Raw genomic sequence first — 20,631 nt, 5'->3', positions numbered from 1 at the left:
TCCTTACATCCCCCAGGTGAGCAAATTGACATGAGCAGGTAACTTCATTTAACCCAGCCAGTGTCTAATGCCGGGGACCAGGGTAAGCACGCCTGAGTGTGTGTGTGTGTGTGTGTGTGTGTGTGTGTGTGTGTTTAGCGGGGGAGGGAGGTCTAAACCCCTGATGACTGCGCCCGCTATTGTCCGCCTCCAGTCATGCAACACACACCTGACATCATGCAACATAGTCCTTCTTCATGAACTAGCTCACTACCACGTCACGCAGCACAGTCCTGCGTCGTGCACTAACACACCCTCACATCATGCAATACCACGTCATGCGGCCTTCCCACGTCATGCAAGTTTTCCACGCAGTGCAACACACCCCACGTCATGCAACTCACATCATGCAACACTTTCCCACGCTGTACACTAACACTCAAACGTCATGCAACAGTCGACACATCTGCAACACATTCACACGTCTTTGCAACACCACGTGATGCACTAACACGTACCAACGACATGTAACACTCCCACTTCATGCATAACTTCTGCGTCATGCATTACTCCCACTTTTTGCAACTCCCGCGTCATGCAACACTGCTGCGTCAGGCAACACACCTACGTCATGCAGCATTCCCATATATGTAGTTTCCCACGTCATACAAAACGTGCTGCAGTATGTACACACGTCAGGCACAGACTCACAAATAAAATACATTCACCCGTCTTTCACTAACACAGTCTTAGGTCATGCAACACCCCCACGTCAGCCAACACACTCCCACGCCATGCAGGGCAGATCATGCAACACGGTTCTGCGCCATGCTGTGACATAATCCCGCGTCAGGCAGGGCATCCACACCTTGCAACACGTCATGCAGCAGCAGTGCTATACGCCTCACTCCCATTTCATGACACCACACAACACATTAATCATGCTCAGCCACACCACACAACAGACCCACTTGTCATGCTCCGGCCACACTACACAACACTCCCAAATCATGCATCACCTGTACCACACAACACACTCATGGAAATTACACAGCCACACCACACACGCACACCCACATCAGACAACGCACTCCCACTTCATGCACTATCCACACTACACAACACACTCCTATATGCAACACCCATACCACACACACACTCCTATGACATGCAACACCCACACCACACAGCACACCCCAGATCATGAAACACACACACACACACACACACACACACACACACACACACACACACAACATCCACATCACACTTCTGTATCATGCAGTACCCACACCACACAACACACTCAGCTCCTTCACACGTCACCATACACCACGCTTCACACTTGCCTAATCATGCACCATTTACACCACACTCACTCCCATTTCAAGCATCACCCACACCACACCCCACACACTCCCGAATCATGCAACACAGATCATACAGCATCAGGTAGTGAATCATGGTGTTTTTGTGTTGCTGGGAGACAGAAATCACTTCCCATCACCACCCCCGCCTACCGTGACACACACACACACACACACACACACACACACACACACACACACACACACACACACACACACACACACACACACACACACACACACACGCCAGTAATGGTTCCAGCGTGAGAGATGAGTGATGTTTATGCTGCGGGGTTAGTATGTAAAGTCAACAAGGCGGAAATATTAATAAACTGTGGTGAGCGATGAGGAGTTTGGCTGGTGAACTTTTTTTTGTTCATGTAATACCTGGTGTTGATAGTTTGAACACTTTAATACTTTGGATATTTTTTCCTGTCTCGTTTCCTGAATCTAGCTCGCGTCATCCTGAAGTAGGGAAGAAAAAGAGCACTGATGATGATGATGATGATGATGGTGTACTAAGGAGACGAGGACGATGTGCCTGCCTGCCTGCCTGGCCTACCCGGCGTGCCTGTCTCCTTGGTAACGCTGCATGGCGGGGTGGGAGGGTCATGCGTGGCGGAGAAAGTGGGAAAGTTGGGAAATTTGGCGGGAGGTGTGGCTGTCCGTGTAAGCAATTCCCAGCGATGTTTCTGGCGGGGACCACCACCGCCTCCACTGGCCATAGCCATTTCCCCTCAAACACTGGCCATATCTACCCTCATACTGGGGAAATAAGGCACATGGATATGGAAATTGAAAGTCATGCTGGAGAAGGGCGGGGGAGAAACAGCGGCGTTGAGTCATGCGTCACCCCCGACACTGACAGATACCTCAACACAATAAAACTTCCTGTATTTTCATTGATATTAAACCTGTGATCCGCGTCTGCCTCCTCAGTATGCATAAATGTCGCATAAGGTAATGTAATTGCCGGCCAAACCCGCTACAACGAAAAATAAGCTTTGTAACACGGCACAGTATGAGGCGCCCGACCCCCCCTCTAGCGGCGGGAGTGGGAAGCGTGCGAGAGGCGAGCCAGCCGCCGACTCGCACAATCAATAACCTAACAGAAGACTAGACATTCTCATCTGGGGAAGAGCGTGCCTTCTCCTCGCCACAGTCTGATCGCGTTGTGTTTACTCTCAACCAGTTCCTCAGGGGCGGGCGCCTCAGGGTCTCAAGGGACGATTTAGGGGTTGTCAGTGGGTGTGACGGTGGACTGGGTAGCGAGAGTGGAGTGTGGTTAGTGGTCCCGGGAAACTTGTTGTGGTAGTACAATAGGGCATCATCAGCCATATGATTCGTGGCGGGCTGGTCCCTGCGTGATCGCTCCCATACTCTGTTTGTGTTTGCTCCTCTGTGAAAACCTGGAAAATACGAGCGATAGATAGCTGTCTAGTAAATTGTGGTGTTGAGATTGTAAAGTGTGAGTGGCAGGGAACGACGCAGCGGTAGGAGCGAGGCGTGTACGCGAGCGGCCGACACACCAGGCCCCGACAGTAAACAGGTGAGTTGGCCTTTGCTTTCAGGTGACACTGGTTAGGAAGGGCTTAATCAATCCTCAATCCACTCGTACACCCATCTTCGCCGTACACCTACCTACATCTTCTCTCTTCCCTTTCTCCGTACCCTGCCTCGCCTTGAACTTTTGTCTTGCAACTTCGCATCACGCTGGTATTGTCTCAGTTTCATTCTGCTTCATTCTCACGTGACATGACTCACTCATCCACACCACACACCCACTTACACCACTGACACACCCACCACATCCCTCCACCTTCATTCGAGATCCTTCCACACCCTGTCTCGTGTTCAGCTCTATCATTCCACTTTGCTCTGGCTTCATACAGTACGTCTTAAGTCTCTTTCACTCACATTCTCCTTACCACCTTCCAGCTCGCTCTCACCTTTGCCCTCTACCCTGTTCCCTGTTTTAACTTTGTCATTCCACACTACATGGGCTTCATATTGCCTCAGTATCATTCTGGCTCATTCTGTTACTTCACACCACTTATCTACCTACACAGCTAACACATCTACCTCTCTCCATGCCTTGCTTCACCCTGCCTCATGTTAACTTCATCATTCGTCAGTCATTTTCCTTGGGTTTCGTCCACCATCCTTCTCATCCTGCTACGGTGTCACTGTTACCCTGCCTCACGCTGAACTTTTAATTAAGCAACTTTGCCCAGTAGTTTCGTGTTGCGTCAGCCTCGTTCTGTTTCATTCTAACTTTACAGCCTCCTGATGCCTTCACTCTCCTTCTGCCTTGTCCCTCGCCTTGTCTCTATCTCATCTTTAGTCTCACTCTCACCTTTTCGATACCTAACTCACCCTCCTCCAGTATCTCTTAGCCTCACCCTGTCTCACATTCAACTGTTTTCACTTTATCTCGTTTCATCTCCCATCAGTTTCATTCTCACTACACATCCACCTCATCGTGCCTTCCCTCTCATCGTACCTCTCCCCTCATGCTACCTTCATTCTCCTCCTCCCTCCACCCTGCCTGCCACCCACCCACCCCCTCTGCTCACCGTGCTGCCCCGCCCCCGCCACCCATCACAACACTTCCTCTCTCTCGTTTTATCATTTTCATCTTCCATCAGCATCATTCTCATTTCAAATTCCTCTCTTCTTGCCTTAGCATCATTCTACCTCTGCCTTATCCTTGTCCTGCCTGCCACCTACCCACCCACCCACTCTGTTTACGGGCATGCTACTGTGTCACTCTCATTCTGTCGCATCCTCACTTTAGAAAGCATCCTTATCATATCTCAGCATCATTGTATCTCTGGTTCTTCTGCCTCAATTTCATTCTACCTGCCTAACCCTAGTCCTGCTACTGTCATACTCTTTTAACCTCATGCTGTCCCGCCCTCACTACCCATCACACACACACACACACACACACACACACACACACACACACACACACACACACACACACACACACACACACACACACACAAATGAATACATACACACCACATCATATTACATCACACACAAATATCAAATAAACACATTATCACACACACACACACACACACACACACACACACACACACACACACACACACACACACACACACACACACACACACACACACACACACACACACACACACACACACACACACACAACCCCTCCCACTTCTCCCACACACACAACCCTCCCCCACCCACACTCGTTCAGTTTCATATGCAAATGGCCCTTGTCTGTATACCTAGTGAAGCACAGCCATATTTCCGGGTTATTGGGCAGTTAGTGTCGGGGCTTTGTTTAGAGATTAGCCCCCTTCATCAGGATCCCCAGGTGTAATTGACGATGTGATAACCGGGAAACGCGTGTCGGTGTGAGCGAAGGGAGGTAGGCAGCAGTAAAGAGGTGTGTGTTAATTCTAGTATCGTCAACCCCTCTCATAGCCGGGGCAACTTTTCCTCTCTCTTCTAGCGTATGACAGGCGATTTTATTCACCTGGGAGAGTCGTGGTAGCGTGATTGTGTTCGTGCTATACCCTGTTCACCTTTACCTGGCCTAAATTTGCCATCTCTCCATCTTGACCTATAACATTAAAACTGGAATATGGTGCTAGTCACGAAGAAGTGCCTTGGAATTATAGAGCCGTATCTGCAACTGAGCCACGGGAAATAACCTGCAAAAGGACGAAAATTTGGGCCAAGTTAAAGTGAATGTACTGTTGCGTTGACCGTAGTTCAGTCACCCCTCCCTCATCTTCGTCTGTTACACATCCTGTCATCTCACTGTGGGCTCTTTCCCCCTGGTTCCCCTTCACCCAGCAGTATATTTAGGGACCTGGGTGTAACATTGACTATTGAGGGTCGTGTTCTAGGAGTAGATTGAGCTTTAGCATATATTGTCTGCCTTCCTGACCTTCGTGTAGTCGGTAGGCGCAAATCTGAGCCTCTTTCTCCATCATGCTTTACTGAATTTGCGAGTTACATATATATTTAGCGAAGAAATAGTACACTAACCCACTTTTTATCTTCATCTAATTACCAGCCTCCATCTTGTTGACGTACAAGGCCTGTTGATGGTGTTACAAAGGACCATAGTATTTAAATTTAGAGCGGAAAGATGTGGATAATACCCGACGTTTGGACGATTGTTTCTGAAACGTGTAATGATGATGAGAGAAAGTGCCTGGCCTGTTTCGAATGTTTGAAGGGGGATGCAAGGTGATCATATAATTACAGGTGTTCCATAAAAGATCACCAGGTATCAGGGACTTGCTTATACTTTCGTGGACTCACTTTTTATCATTTGAGTGAAAAGATAGTATACTGTAGTGTCCCCTGCTTATCTTCCTATCTGATACAGCCCTCTTCCTCACCGACTTAGCACTTCTTTTTTTTTCAGTTTTACCTTTCATTTGGATAAAACTTTTTCTTTGCCATTGTGGGATTTATTTGTATACATTGACTTGACAGTATTGATGATGTTGATGGTGACTGTATTGCACTGCTTAGTCTGTATATTTTATCGTCTGCAAAATGATGATAGCTGCTGTTTACTGTTGCTAATATTCAGACTTGTGGACACCCAGGATAGTCTTTAATTAATGTGTTTCAGATCGCTATCATCATCATCAATTTCGTTATCATCATCATCATCATCATCATCATTATCATCATCAGCAGCAGCAGCAATAATCGTTTGTCTGTCATCAGCATCAGTATTATCATCATCATAATCATCATCATCATCATCATTACACGTCAGCCCTATTTGTCACTGATAACTGCGATGAGTAAGATCCAGAAAGAGGAGCAGGAAAGCATATGAGGAGGAAAACTCATTACGTTTTGACTAGATTAGTTTACACCCAGAGTATGTATGGTATACCTTTACATCCTGACCAGGTGTATGAGTATATATAAGTCTTCATTAACCTGTATTATTATTTCGACCTGTTGCCCTTGAAGAGTTTCCGTTTTCTTACTGTTTTTGCGGTGTGTGTGTGTGTGTGTGTGTGTGTGTGTGTGTGTATGTGTGTGTGTATAGGTATCGTATTCTCTCTCTCTCTCTCTCCCGCGGTGTGTGTCTATGTGTGTGTGTGTGCGTGTGCGTGTGCTTGCGTGCGTCCACCCCACCAGTATTACCTTTCCTACCTGTTGCCACCTTAATCACTCTCCTTCTCACCTGGCTTGAATACCATCGTTGCCAGAAGTTCCTAGACACTCCGAAACTCTGTCAAAATCTATCTATCTATCTATAGCCCGACGCCCTAATCCCGCAAAGTGTGGCCGCAGACAAAACGCCTCCAAGTCGCTCTGTCACCCACCATTTGACTACCCTCCCCCCAGCTCACCCCCCCCCCACACTCTGTCAAAAGGAGACTGTAATTAATCAGTAACTGTTGATAAGAATGGACTCTCACTTTACCATACTCCTTTTAATCTAACTTGGCCCAGATTTCCGTCCTTTTATAGCTTATTTCAGGTAGTCCAGTGGCAGAAAAAAAATTACTTGGGTTCTTACATCCTTTTCATAGCACTTCTTCGTGACTTGTACCATATTCTAGTCTTTAGATATTCCTGCAACTCAGCATGCAAGGAGAGGTGGCAATTTTGGGTCAAGTTAAGGTAAAAAAGGGATAACTTAGAATCCCAGACGTAAAGGAAACATTGCCTTTTACCATCTTTCATTTAACACCTTGAATCTTGACTTAGTTTTCAATTTTCTTCCATTTATCTTGAGACGATTTTACTCAAGATTTTTTTTCTTTCCGACTTGAGGGGTTAGATACAGCCTGGATTAACCCCTTCAGTACGAGGGATTTTTCTTCTTAAAATCGTCTGGTAGTGGCAGGATGAAAATAATAGGTCGTCGAACTGAAGGGGTTCCAGTGACCCGTTTACTGTATCCTAGCAACCTACAGACGATTTTACTCAGTAGAAGAGAGTCCTTAATGGCGTTACTGAAGGCTGTGCGAAACCCCTCAGTTTGCCAGAGTATATCCCAAGCTGAGTAAAATCGTCTGTAAATAGCAAGATTTAAAAAAAAGTGTCCCGGCAAAAGAGACATTGATCTTTTCTTCCACACACTGTTCATTTTCGTATCTTGAGGTCCCGAATTTCAAGCGTTACCATATCCACCAACAAATGCCTAAAATATCTCATCCCCTCCTGACCTTCCCCTCTTGAACTTGGGCCTTTATTCTCGTTTGTTAAGGAAGCAACCTAACACCACTTCCTTACCGGTTTTATTTATTTATTTCTTGGATATGGGTGGTTAATATCTTCTTGTTGCGTTATATATGTACAGAGTATGGCGATATTGGAAGGATTTTTATAACAGTAGTGGACAGTAAGGTGTAATGAGCAACATAAATCGCTTAGGAAGAGGTGTTAAGGAGCTTCAACCGATGAGAATACTTGCCTTGCTGTCATATGGTTCTGTTGTTTCTCCTCTGTTGCATCTCGTCATCTTGCACTTTCTCACATTTTTTTTTTTTATGCGAGGAAGAAGGAACCAAAGGCCATGAGCCCGCAGTAACAGTTCCCTCCAAGAGAAAAACAAAATACAATAGAGAGCCAAATTCAAGATCCGATCATTTACTCTTATGTCTCTCACAAACTCCTCAAAACTCTGATAGGACGTAATAACTGCTGAAGTTTCGACAATGAACCCGTGACGAGTGCCGTAACACCTGCCAATAACGGCTGGGACCCCGTTGAGGAAGCTCCCCAACCCCTTATCCTAAGTGATTTACTTTGTCGAATACACAATACTGTCCTCTTTGGTGTTACACAGAACCTTCCAGTATCGCCATACTCTGCATAAATAACGTTCAAAATTATATTATCCAGCCCTATCCAAAAATAAATCGCCAGGGAAAAGGTGTTAGGGATGCAAGTCTGGTTTAATTCGCAGTCGCTCTCTTCCTGCATCCCTTAACCTTTTCATCTTATTTTTGCTTTCCCTAGACGATTTTATTCAGCTTAGCACAGCTTCTAGTAGTGAAGGGCTTAGGGAAAGCTACAACCAACCCCTCCAGTTTGAAAGAGTCTCCCTAGCTGAATGAAATCGTCTGGAAATAGCAAGAATAAAAGAAATAAAAAGAGAATGTCGTCGGATTGAAGGTTAAACTTGATCTTCTCTCCCTCCTCTCAGTGTGTTAACTTGATCCTCTTCCCTCTTCTCGGTGTGTTGAACTTGATCCTCTTCTCTCTTCTTAGTGTATTAAACCTGATCCTTTTCCCTCTTCTCATTGTTAATTGATCTTCTTCCCTCTTCTCAGTGTGTTAAACTTGATCCTCTTCCCTCTTCTCAGTGTGTTGAAACTTGATCCTCTTCTCTCTTCTCAGTGTGTTTAACTTGATCCTCTTCCCTCTTCTCAGTGTTAAACTTGATCCTCTCTCCCTCCTCTCAGTGTGTTGAAACTTGATCCTCTTCTCTCTCCTCAGTGTGTTGAAACTTGATCCTCTTCCCTCTTCTCAGTGTTAAACTTGATCCTCTTCTCTCTTCTCAGTGTGTTTAACTTGATCCTCTTCCCTCTTCTCAGTGTTAAACTTGATCCTCTCTCCCTCCTCTCAGTGTGTTGAAACTTGATCCTCTTCCCTCTTCTCAGCGTGTTAACTTGATCCTCTTCCCTCTTCTTAGTGTATTAAACCTGATCCTTTTCCCTCTTCTCATTGTTAATTGATCTTCTTCCCTCTTCTCAGTGTGTTAAACTTGATCCTCTTCCCTCTTCTCAGTGTGTTTAACTTGATCCTCTTCCCTCTTCTCAGTGTGTTTAACTTGATCCTCTTCCCTCTTCTCAGTGTGTTAAATTTGATCCTCTTCCCTCTTCTCAGTGTGTTGAACTTGACCCTCTTCCCTCTTCTCAGTGTGTTAAATTTGATCCTCTTCCCTCTTCTCAGTGTGTTGAACTTGATCCTTTTCCCTCTTCTCAGTGTGTTAACTTGATCCTCTTCCCTCTTCTCAGTGTTAAACTTGATCCTCTTCCCTCTTCTCAGTGTGTTAAATTTGATCCTCTTCCCTCTTCTCAGTGTGTTGAACTTGATCCTTTTCCCTCTTCTCAGTGTGTTGAACTTGATCCTCTTCCCTCTTCTCAGTGTTAAACTTGATCCTCTTCCCTCTTCTCAGTGTTAAACTTGATCCTCTTCCCTCTTCTCAGTGTGTTAACTTGATCCTCATCCCTCTTCTCAGTGTGTTAAACTTGATCCTCATCCCTCTTCTCAGTGTGTTGAACTTGATCCTCATCCCTCTTCTCAGTGTGTTAAACTTGATCCTCATCCCTCTTCTCAGTGTGTTGAACTTGATCCTCTTCCCTCTTCTCACTGGTAAGCTTGATCCTCCTCCCTTTCCTCTGTATTATCTTCCTCATCACTCCGTCCATAAACAGACTTGAACAACCGTGGAAACAACGCTTCCCTATTGCCAGTCCCACATTTACCTTAAACCACTCACCCTTCTCCCTTCCCTCTCACCCTTCTAGCAATAAACTGTCATCCCTTTTCTGTCCAGTTATCTGATGCAATAGTTTACCGTTACTCCCAGTCCTTCATTTATGCTACAGGTCAACTCTGGAACTGTCTCCCCCTGTCTGTATTTCCTACTTCCTATGATCTCCAGTCTTTCAAATGCAGTGTGTCCAGGCATCTCGAAATGAACGGATCTTGAATTCGGCTCTCTTTTGTTTTGTTTTTGTTTGTTTGTTGGAAGGAACGGTTTGCGGGCTTCTGGCCTTTGGTTCCTTCTCTCTAGCATAAAAAAAGAAAGTACACTTTTTCCAACCCAGTACACTTTTCTCCTACCTAGTACACTATTTTTTTTCCCACCCAGTACACTATTTTTTTTCCCCTATCACCCCATACATCTGTAAAATTTGCTACACTTACTCAGTCAACTCTGTTAAAAGCAACCTACCGATCCTTCCTTGTTTCAGTGTCTTTGCATACAGATCCTTCCTTGTTTCAGTGTCTTTGCATACAGATCCTTCCCTGTTTCATTGTCTTCTCGCACACATTTCCAAAAGCAGACACCCAGTTTGCACGCCCCGCCACACCTAAGTCATCTCTGTTCCTTCCTAATAATAATAATAATAATAATAATAATAATAATGATGATGATATTATGATATTCTGTATGTTGCACCCTTTTTCTGAACACCACACTTACTTACACCTTAACTAGAATGCATCATAGTCTTGTGCCCGTGAAATTCCAGCTTTGTTTGTTACCCATGCCTTAAGGAATATAACAAGGACGGTATGCCAGTCTTCAGGTACCTCTCCTTGGCCTAAACATACACTGAGTAATTTAAGTAGCTATTCCACAACGCCCCCTCCCTCTTTGTGTGTGTGTGTGTGTGTGTGTGTGTGTGTGTGTGTGTGTGTGTGTGTGTGTGTGTGTGTGTGTCAGTCCCATCCGACCCTGCTTCTATCCCACACTTCATTTACTGTCCTGCTGTCTCCACTCCCTCTCATCCCCCCCTCACCTCCTCTCACCTTGCACATATACACCAAGCAATTTTTCCACCACACCTGCACGATTATCAATTAAATTCAAGCTTCACAATATTCACTTTTATCATTTTCTACACACACACACACACACACACACACACACACACACACACACACACACACACACACACACACGTCAAAAATGTGTCATGATGTTAGATTAGTTAAAATACATCGGTTTCCCCTTTAAATATGGAAAATGTTTATCAGATGGCCATAAATCTCTCTCTCTCTCTCTCTCTCTCTCTCTCTCTCTCTCTCTCTCTCTCTCTCTCTCTCTCTCTCTCTCTCTCTCTCTCTCTCTCTCTCTCGACCTTCACCGATGATATTAACCCCTCGTAAATACAAAGTGGGATGGCACTTTCAGTACCCCTCATCCCTACACCACTCACCCCTCTCACCCCACTCCAGCCCCTCACCCCTCCTTCCTCCTCTTCCCCCCACCTCTCCTCCACCCCTGCCACTTGGGAAAAGACGGGGGGGAGGGGGGATAGAAGTGGTTGTGGATGGGTGTGGTGGAGGGCTAGACGGTGCTCTTAGTGATTAGTGGTATTCGTTGCACCTCTCCACAAGCGATTTATTTTGTATATTACACAACAACATCCTTTTCTATGCAGTTCCGTACGGTAGTCATGAAGTGGTTTACGTCACTAAAATCGAAGGGGATATTCAGGTGTAATGAACTGGATAAACCGCTAAGGAGCATGTGTTGAGTAATTTCCAAAAATCACCCGCGAGCAGAATTCGATCCTTGATTTAACATTGCCCTGAGTTGTAGTGGAAGAAATGATGCCTACAAACGATACATTGATATATTCGTGTTTTTTTTTTTGTTTTTTTTCGAGAAGGTGAAAGGTCAGTGTTTATCTCCTTTGCTATGATTTTTTTCTTTTGTAGTTCATCGTCCGGTTTTATTTTGCCTTTTAGATATCTGTTGTAGTGAAGGGGTTAATTGAATACACACACACACACACACACACACACACACACACACACACACACACACACACACACACACACACACACACACACACACACACACACACACACACACACACACACACACACTCAACTGGAAAAAAAAATAGTAATGTGAGCCAGAACAGGATACAGAAGACAGCATCGAGGTGAGAGAGAGAGAGAGAGAGAGAGAGAGAGAGAGAGAGAGAGAGAGAGAGAGAGAGAGACTGCCTTTAACCCTTTCACAACGAGGGTCTCAGATGGCAAGCTTATTCTTAACCCCTTCAGCACGAGCGTTCCCATCTTACCATTCTTGTGTGTAAATTATTTTGAGTTACTTCTTTCTACCTTAAGACGTTTTTATTTTCCAATCTAAGAAAGGCCTCCCGTAGCCAATGAGGTTAACTAAGACTCTAAGGCCTTTGGTCCAAAATGCTTCTCACAATTTGTAGAAAGGTCTTTGCATCTAACGTAACTAGATTGTGAAAGACGCTGTTGGATTGAAGATGTGAATTTTGGCAGTCATTTAAGGTGTTGCGAGAAGGTGGAGGTGGGTGTGTGGTGTGCGTGGCGTTGGGTGTGTGTGGTGTGCGTGGCGTTGGGTGTGTGTGGTGCAGGGGTGCGTGGGTGTGTGTGGTGCAGGGGTGCGTGGGTGTGTGTGGCGTTGGGGTGCGTGGTGTTGGGTGTGTGGTGCTAGGGTGCGTGGCGTTGGGTGTGGTGTTGGGGTGCATGGCGTTGGCTGTATGTGGTGCTGGGGTGCGTAGCTTTGGGGTGTGTGGTGCTGGAGTGCGTGGCGTTGGGTGTGTGTGGTGCTGGGGTGCGTGGTGCTGGGGTGCGTTCAGAGTGAGGACAGGTCAATAACCCACGACACAAGAAATTATGCCACGCCACTCCCAGCCCGTCATACGCACCGCTGACAGTATGCTACCCTTCCTGCATCTACCTGCCTATTTATCTACCTGCCTACTTACCTGCTTTCCTCGCACCTACGGACTCCACCTGCTATTATATGCTTACTTCGTGTCTAGTACCTACCTATCCCATTTACCCACCTACGTATGATGTCCTTGCCACGCTTCATCGTGCCTACCTATCTACCTACCTACCCATATACCTATTCTCCTGTCTACCTTTTTACCTCCTGCTGCTCACCTACCAGCTGACTGTCGCGCTTCCCCATTCCACCCTATCACCAATTCTCTGTCTCTGTCTGTCTGTCTGTCTATCTGTCTGTCTGTCTGTCTGTCTGTCTGTCTCTTTCTCTCTCTCTCTCTCTCTCTCTCTCTCATACTGAAAGAGTTAACCTCCTGTCACACATATCTACCTTCCTGCTCACCTTCCTTCTACCTGCCTGCCTGCCAACCTATCTACCTACCTACATACCTACCTACCTACCTACCTACCTACCTACCAGCTGCCTACCTGTCTACCTACCTACCTGGAGCTGAATCTAATCGTCTGGCGGTAGCTAAGAAAAACGTCATAGTATTGAAGGGGTTAAAGATCTGAAAACCCCACCCCTCCCCTTTCCTCCCTGCCCCCTCCTCCACTCTCCTCTCCTCTCTTCCCTCCCCCATACCCACCACCTCCCCTCACCCTCCTCCCTACCCCCCACCCAGCCACCCACCCCCACCCCCAGCCTGTGTCCCGCGAAGGTCGATATTGATCAGTTCGATGACGTAATACTGGGCCCTTGAACCCAGCTTGCCTTGCCCCCCCCCCTCTCTCTCTCTCTCTCTCATCATCATCATCATCATCATCATCATCATCATAATCGTCGTTGCCGCACAAACTTCATTATTTAATTATTATACAATTTATACATCACACCCGATAGTGACTGGCGGGGGTTGAGGCTGATCATCTACCCTTCAGTGAACCACAGTAGCCTAGCCCCGGGACCCTACGCCTCACGGACGATGATAAGAAGCAGATAATTGACCTAAGATCCCTTTATCCTAATCAAGCGTAATTACTCATCCACTAATCTTGAACCCCCATCACCTTATCACTCTATCTTGATCGTCAGTGTCTTTCCATCATAAAGCCATTCTTCTTAATTATTTTGCTTTGTTTTTTTATTTTTCTTGTTTTCTATTAATAAAGTGTGTATATATAGATTTGTGGTCGCCCTATCTTCGCCTCCCGTCACTTCCATCTTTATTTCCATCTTCTTTATCATTTATCTGCCGTCGTAAACCTGCATCCCTCGTTATTCTTAGACTTTATTTTCCCTTTTCTCATTATTGTCCTTTATTTATTAACATTTGCCCTGTCGTCACGTAGTATCTCTTCCACCGTTATCTTCCCATCTATTCGTTATCATTTTCCTACCCTCATAAACCTGTAGTGTTCATTATTTTTAGACATACCCTTTCTCATTATCATCCCTCTTTTTCTTCGTTACCAGGAACGTTATTTATGGTCATTCTGTCTTCACCGTTTATCACTCTTAGCGTTATCTATCGCCTTATCATTTTTCTCCCGTCTTAAACCCATACTCTTCATTATTTTTAGATTTGCCGTTTCCCTTTCTCAGTACAATCTTTTTTCCCTTATTACGTTTTACATCTCTTTATCGTCCCCGTGTCTTCACCTTCCTTTATTTTTATCGTTATTTTCAGCTTCGTTACCATATTTTTCGCTGTTATAAATTTGTTGGCGTTATTTGTTTCAGACATTATTCTTATTAATTTTTGTTTTATTATTCATACTGGGGATATTTGTCTGCGACCTACCCTCACAGTCAGTTGTAATTAATTATTATTTATTATTATTATTATTATTATTATTATTATTAGTAGTAGTAGTAGTAGTAGTTGTTGTTGTAGTTGTAGTAGTAGTAGTAGTAGTAGTAATGATGATGGTTATGATGAATCGGAATCGTTATATACTCTATACATTCCTTCTGTTTATTTTTCCCTATCATCGCTTAGGCCATTATTTTTTCCCCCTCTACCTTGTCTGTGTTTTGCCACCATAAAATCATCTCTATTATTGTACATATATTTTGTTATAATTGTCTCGTTACATATCAAACCTGTTATCATTATGTTCATTGTCACCGTCACACCCTCTCGTCAGCTTCGGTATACTTTGTTAACTCTGTGTGTGTGTATGTGTGTGTGTCATCACTACCAGCATCATCACGATAAGGATGTGATTTTGAAGAAGAGATGCATTTTCCTTCACATACTTATTTTTTCCTTCGTTTATCACACAGACACACACACACACACACACACACACACACACACACACAGTATCTCTTTGCGTGAGACCAAGTTACATGTCTCCATTACTGTCACTGATACTTTCGTTGTTGTTACTTGACCAGCATTACTTCCCTTTGTTACTTAGCGTTACTTTCATTGTTATTGTCGTTGTTATATTTTGTTGTTACTTTTCGCTGTTACTTCTCATCGTTACTTGTCACCGTTATTTGACAGCGTTATGTGTTAGCATTACAATTTCAAAGTTACTTTTTAGCGTTACTTGATAATTCCTTCTGGTTGTCACTTTTCAGCGTTCCTTGCCATTGCTTCTTACCGTTACGTAGCTCTGATTTTCCTAGTTACTTATCATCGTTACCCTTCATTACTTTTTATTGTTACTTGTTACTGTTGCGTATCGTTACCTGCGTTGATTCTCACCGTTACTTTTCGGTTTTACTGTTCATCGTTACTGTTTAACATCCCTTCCCATTGTTTTTGATCGTTGTTACTTCCCAGCGTTACTTCTCGGTGTTACTTGTCACTGATATTTTCCATCGTTACTTTTCACGTTACTTTGCACCACCACGACTTCTTATCGTTATTTTCTGTCGCGTCTTTTCACCGTTACTGTTCTCCGTTACTCTCCAGCGTTACTTGACGTTACTTCATATCGTTACTGAGCGATACTACTTACCTCTGTTACTTTCCTCCGTTACTGTCCAGCGTTACTCCATTGTTACTTACCTTTACTTCCCATCGTTACTTTTCCTTTATATTTTTTTAACCACCGCTCTTTATCGTTATATTTCCACTCTCGCCACCGTTACTCTCCTCCGTTACTTTACAGCGTTACTTGCCACCTTCCGATCTCGTTACCTAGTGTTATTTTTCCCTTTTTTTTTCGCCGCCTCTTAATCGTTACTTTTCCGTGTTCCTTATCGCAGTTACTCTCCTCCGTTACTCTCCATCATTACTTGTGTTACTTCTCTCATTTTCACCACCACTCGTTACTTTTCCCTGTTCCTTACTATAGCTACTCCGTTACTCTAGTGCTACTGTCCTCCGTCACTCCACCGTTACTCTCCATCCTTCTTAGTGTTATTTTTATCATTTTTTGTTCACCACCTCTCTATCGTTACTTTTCCATGCTCACTATCACAATTACTCTCCTCCGTTGCCCTCCAGCGTTACCTGGCCCTCGCTTCGTGTTACCTTGCCCACACTGCGTTGATTTTAATGGTTACTCGAATTTCTCCCTCATCGTTACCAGTGTGCGTCCATTTGATAACGCTGACAACTCTATATACAGTCTCGCCGGACCCACGATGGCCCTCAAATATTTCTCCCGCCTTTACGATTTTTTATTTTCCTGCTTTTTCGATAAGATTTTTTTTTGTTTTTTGACATTTTGAGAGATGCTAGAGGCTATAAAGGAAAATTTATTAATACTACTAAATAATGTCCTTTCCCGATATTCAGTTTCGTCAGACGTGCTATACGATGAGTCTGATTTTTGTCACATCTCTACGATTTCCATTTTTTTTGTGTGTGTTTTTTTTTTCTTTTAGCGGGTATTTACATTTTCCTATTTATGCAGAGACAAAATTTATGCTCCAAGGTAAGTATTCTGGTTCCCTGGTACCTCTTCCCCAGCGATTTACTTTTGGATATGGCTGGTTAATATCCGTGTGCGTTATTTATGCTGAGTATGTTGATATTGAAAATATTTATGTAACAGAAGAAAGCAGAAAGGTGTAATAAACAAAACAAATCACTTAGGAAAATGTGTTAGGGAGCTTCCTCAACCGACCAGAAGAAGAGGCCTAGTAAAATTTAAGGCTATAGACGGAAGAATTAATAATGATTTTAAAATATTCTGGAAGTTACAGTGTATTAGATTAGTGTTCGCTTACCATTTCGCTCTTTAGAGAGAGAGAGAGAGAGAGAGAGAGAGAGAGAGAAACTATATATTTACCTTTAGTGTGAAGGAGAGTATGAAGCTGTAAACAGAGGAAATAATAATAATAAGAAATTTTCCGTCACCAAAACTTTTTCCTATATTCCTGTTCATTCACCATTTCATCAAATACTGAAAAATAATAATAATAATAATAATAATAATAATAATAATAATAATAATGTCTTCCATACTAAATGTTTCCTCTGGCACCAAATGACCAAAATAAACTGCTGAAAACTAAATTACTCTAATTATTTTCGTTTATTGCAGTTTCTTAAATTCTTGTGTCATCGCTATTTCCTTCATACTCTTAACCTTGTCCTTACGAGAAGTCTTCCTTTAAATTGAATCCTTTTTATATATTATCCAAGGAAGAAGGAACCAAAGGCTAGAAATCCGTACGACTGATCCTAGAAAAAAATAAAAAGGCTGAAACAGGATGTCATGTGCCAGAAAGGGATTAGGCCTAGTGGATTTTTTTCCTGTTTTTTCTACCCCTTCATTGTGAGAACCATCGATTAAGTTGAAGATAATCCTATGGTGGAAGTAAAAATAGAAAAAATATATATGTATATATCTTAGCGAAGGAATAAGATTTTGTTTTCTTTTGGTACTTAAAAATGGATGCTAACTTATTTAAACAGGACCAGGTGTTTTATTACCTTTGTCACTTAGCGCTGTTATTTCAAATTATTCCCCTGGGCAGTGTATTGTAATCTGTCAGTGTCTGTAGGTCTCTTTCTATATCAATCTATCTCATTACATCTGTTGGCCAACACCATGCTGCCCTTAATTGTTAGTCGCATTTTCTTTCATGGAGTCTTGTATTCTTTTTTAATTGTGACAGGCACTTCTGCCCTTCAGAATTAACCGATTCCTACCAAACCTGGATACACTGACCAGCCTGAGACTTAGTTGTGTCCACAAGGGTTTGGTTGGTAGGGGGCTAGCGGGCCGTTGCTAGACCCGCTTAGCCCCCCAGTGGCTGTGGGTCCAGAAATTGTCAGGATCCAGCGGCCTGCCCCGGCATCCTTGTTCAAATTACGAATATCGATTTGTTTTTTCTCACCAAATTAAAGAGAAACGTCTGGCGCACCTGGCAATGCAATTTTTAGCTTCCAAAACCCATCGTGTGCTTCGCAATGAAGCCCGAAAAAAAAAAATCTCTAAATAACCGCGTACTTGCTGGTGAAAACATACAAAACAGCAAAGAAAAAAATAATAATAATAATTACACTAAGAAATATCCAAATATCCAACCTCCAAAAAATTTCAGTGGTGCTGAAATGGCTTGAAATGACTAGATATATATTTTACGAACAAAATCAGTACATAAAATGGGAGGTTTCATTAAAAAAAAAAAGTTATGAATTTTTTCACATTTTTTAAATATTTATTGTGTTTATGCAAGTGTCAAGTTATATGTGTTGTCTGGGTGGTTTAGTTTGTGGCCAGAAGGAGGCGAGAGATGGTATTTTTAGACTCTGTCCAGATAAGGGTCCTCCTTTGTGTATACAGGCTTAATCGCAACGGCTCGCTTTGTGTTGGCCATTGTTCCGTACCAGCTTATCTACTTGTTTGTTTATCTGTCTGTATCTGTTTCTATCTATTTTGCGTGTGTGTGTGTGTGTGTGTGTGTGTGTGTGTGTGTGTGTGTGTGTGTGTGCTGAATCCCATGCATTGTCAGCAAACATTCACTAACATTCATCAGGGCATGAAGGCCGAATGTTGACAGCCATCGTGTCAGTATATAAACATCGTATTGTGGTCAGATGTTTATGCCGCTTTACGCATACCTGTGGTAATTTTTCCCCCCTTTGCCACTGTAAAAAGTTCTGTAAACATTTGTCCAGGATGTAAATACGTAATGTTGATACATAATGTTGACTACCATTGATTCAGAACTTTTTTTTAGCTTTTTTTCGGTGATTCAACGCAAACAGATCAAACTTTTCTGTGGGAGTTAGGTTTTCCGGTATATCTATCATGTTTATCTATCCTATATGCATATCTATCCTGTCCTGTGTATCTATCCTGTCCAGTATATCTTATCAGAACATTTTTTAACACATTAAATATAAATCCCAGATATTGAATGCTATTTTTATTTTTTACTACAGGTAGATTTAGTATTTACCTGTCCTCATTACGCACAGATCAAAATTTACTGTCTATAACGCTTTCTCTTTTCCATATCCCCTTAGCATATCAACGTTATTTTTGAAACATTATTCTGAGGCATAGAAAGCGAATGTTTATTGACGTTACTGTAGCATAAGTGTTAGCATTTTCTGTTACCTTGAGTTTCTTGTGGTTTTGCATTTATATATATATATGTATTTTTTTACTATTTCAGCAGGTATTTGTAAACATTATCGGTTATCGAATGTTTAGTGGTGGTGTTTCTGGGGTAGTTTTTGTTTATGTATTTATTTATTGTTTTACCTGGGGAGATTGAACTTTACCTTGGGTGTTTAACGTTTACCTTTGTATGTAGCTGTTATTGTTGTTGTTGTTGTTATTATTATTATTATTATTATTATTATTATTATTATTATTATTATTATTATTATTACTACTACTACTACTACTTCTGCTACTTCTACTACAGCTACTACTACTACTACTACTACTACTGCTACTACTGCTACTACTACTACTGCTACTACTTCTACTTCAACTACTACTACTACTACTACTACTACTACTACTACTGCTACTACTTCTACATCAACTACTGCTACTACTTCTACATCAACTACTACTACTACTGCTATTACTACTACTTCAACTACTACTACTACTGCTACTACTACTACTGTACTAGTACTACTATTGATGTTGCTGTTATTCTTATTATTATTGTTATTATTATTATTATTATTATTATTATTATTATTATTTATCGGCTTACAGATATCACATATTGACTACTGTTGTTTCCGGATTAGGTTTAGCTTTTATTTGAGATCGTTCATTAGTTCATGTGTTTTTTGAAGATTACGCTCTCTAGTAATCGATTTTTTTTCTTCTTAACAGTTTGAAAAATATTAAAAACAATCAAGGCCATAAATACCGAATATTAATTGTCTTTATTTTGAGATTAACGTTTTATTATTTACCTGTACTTCTTTCACTTTAACATGACCTAAAATTTCGTCCTTTTCAAGACTATACTTTCACCTAAATTACCCCTAAAATGTCGTCCTTTTGCAGCTTACTTCACGCACCTCATTGGCAAAAAACAAAGAAAAAGAAAAAAAGACAACGCTACAATTCTACATTCTTTCCACAGCACTTATTTGTGACTGGCATCATATTCTGGTGTTAATTTCTTGTTACAACTCAGTATTCAAGATGGAGAGATTGCAGTTTTAGGCCAAGGTAGAGTAAAAAGAGTACAGATCAGTGAACTCTGGAAAATTTAGATGCCCATTTCAGGATCAGTGTTTAACAGTAATCGCAAAAAGTTTTCTAAATATGGTGTCGTTGCTATGCCAGGAAAATGTATAAAAAAAAAAGAAAAATGAGTTTGTGTAGGTACCATGAATTCGTATTGCCGTTTGACTAGGAACTTGGCTTGCTCAGATATCGTGTGTGTGTGTGTGTGTGT

At 42.6% G+C, this 20,631-nt stretch overlaps 1 protein-coding gene across 12 annotated transcripts in view; it reads left to right on the top strand.

Moving 5' to 3' along the window:
• LOC145393515 (uncharacterized) overlaps positions 1-20,631 on the top strand; it is a 1,158,665-nt gene that overhangs the window by 542,300 nt on the left and 595,734 nt on the right. For 2 of the 12 annotated variants that reach the window (XM_080267664.1, XM_080267661.1), the window contains exon 1: positions 2,477-2,895. The exons of the other annotated variants lie outside the window; for them this stretch is intronic. The gene's annotated coding sequence lies outside the window, so the exon portion shown is untranslated. Of the gene's footprint in view, positions 1-2,476; positions 2,896-20,631 lie in introns of those variants that run through there. 12 annotated transcript variants of the gene reach the window in all.

Source organism: Coenobita brevimanus, chromosome 24 (genome assembly GCF_032717465.1).
Source record: "Coenobita brevimanus isolate Jiangsu-jjx chromosome 24, ASM3271746v2, whole genome shotgun sequence".
NCBI lineage: Eukaryota > Metazoa > Arthropoda > Malacostraca > Decapoda > Coenobitidae > Coenobita > Coenobita brevimanus.
This window is presented reverse-complemented; position numbering and strand designations above follow the sequence as displayed.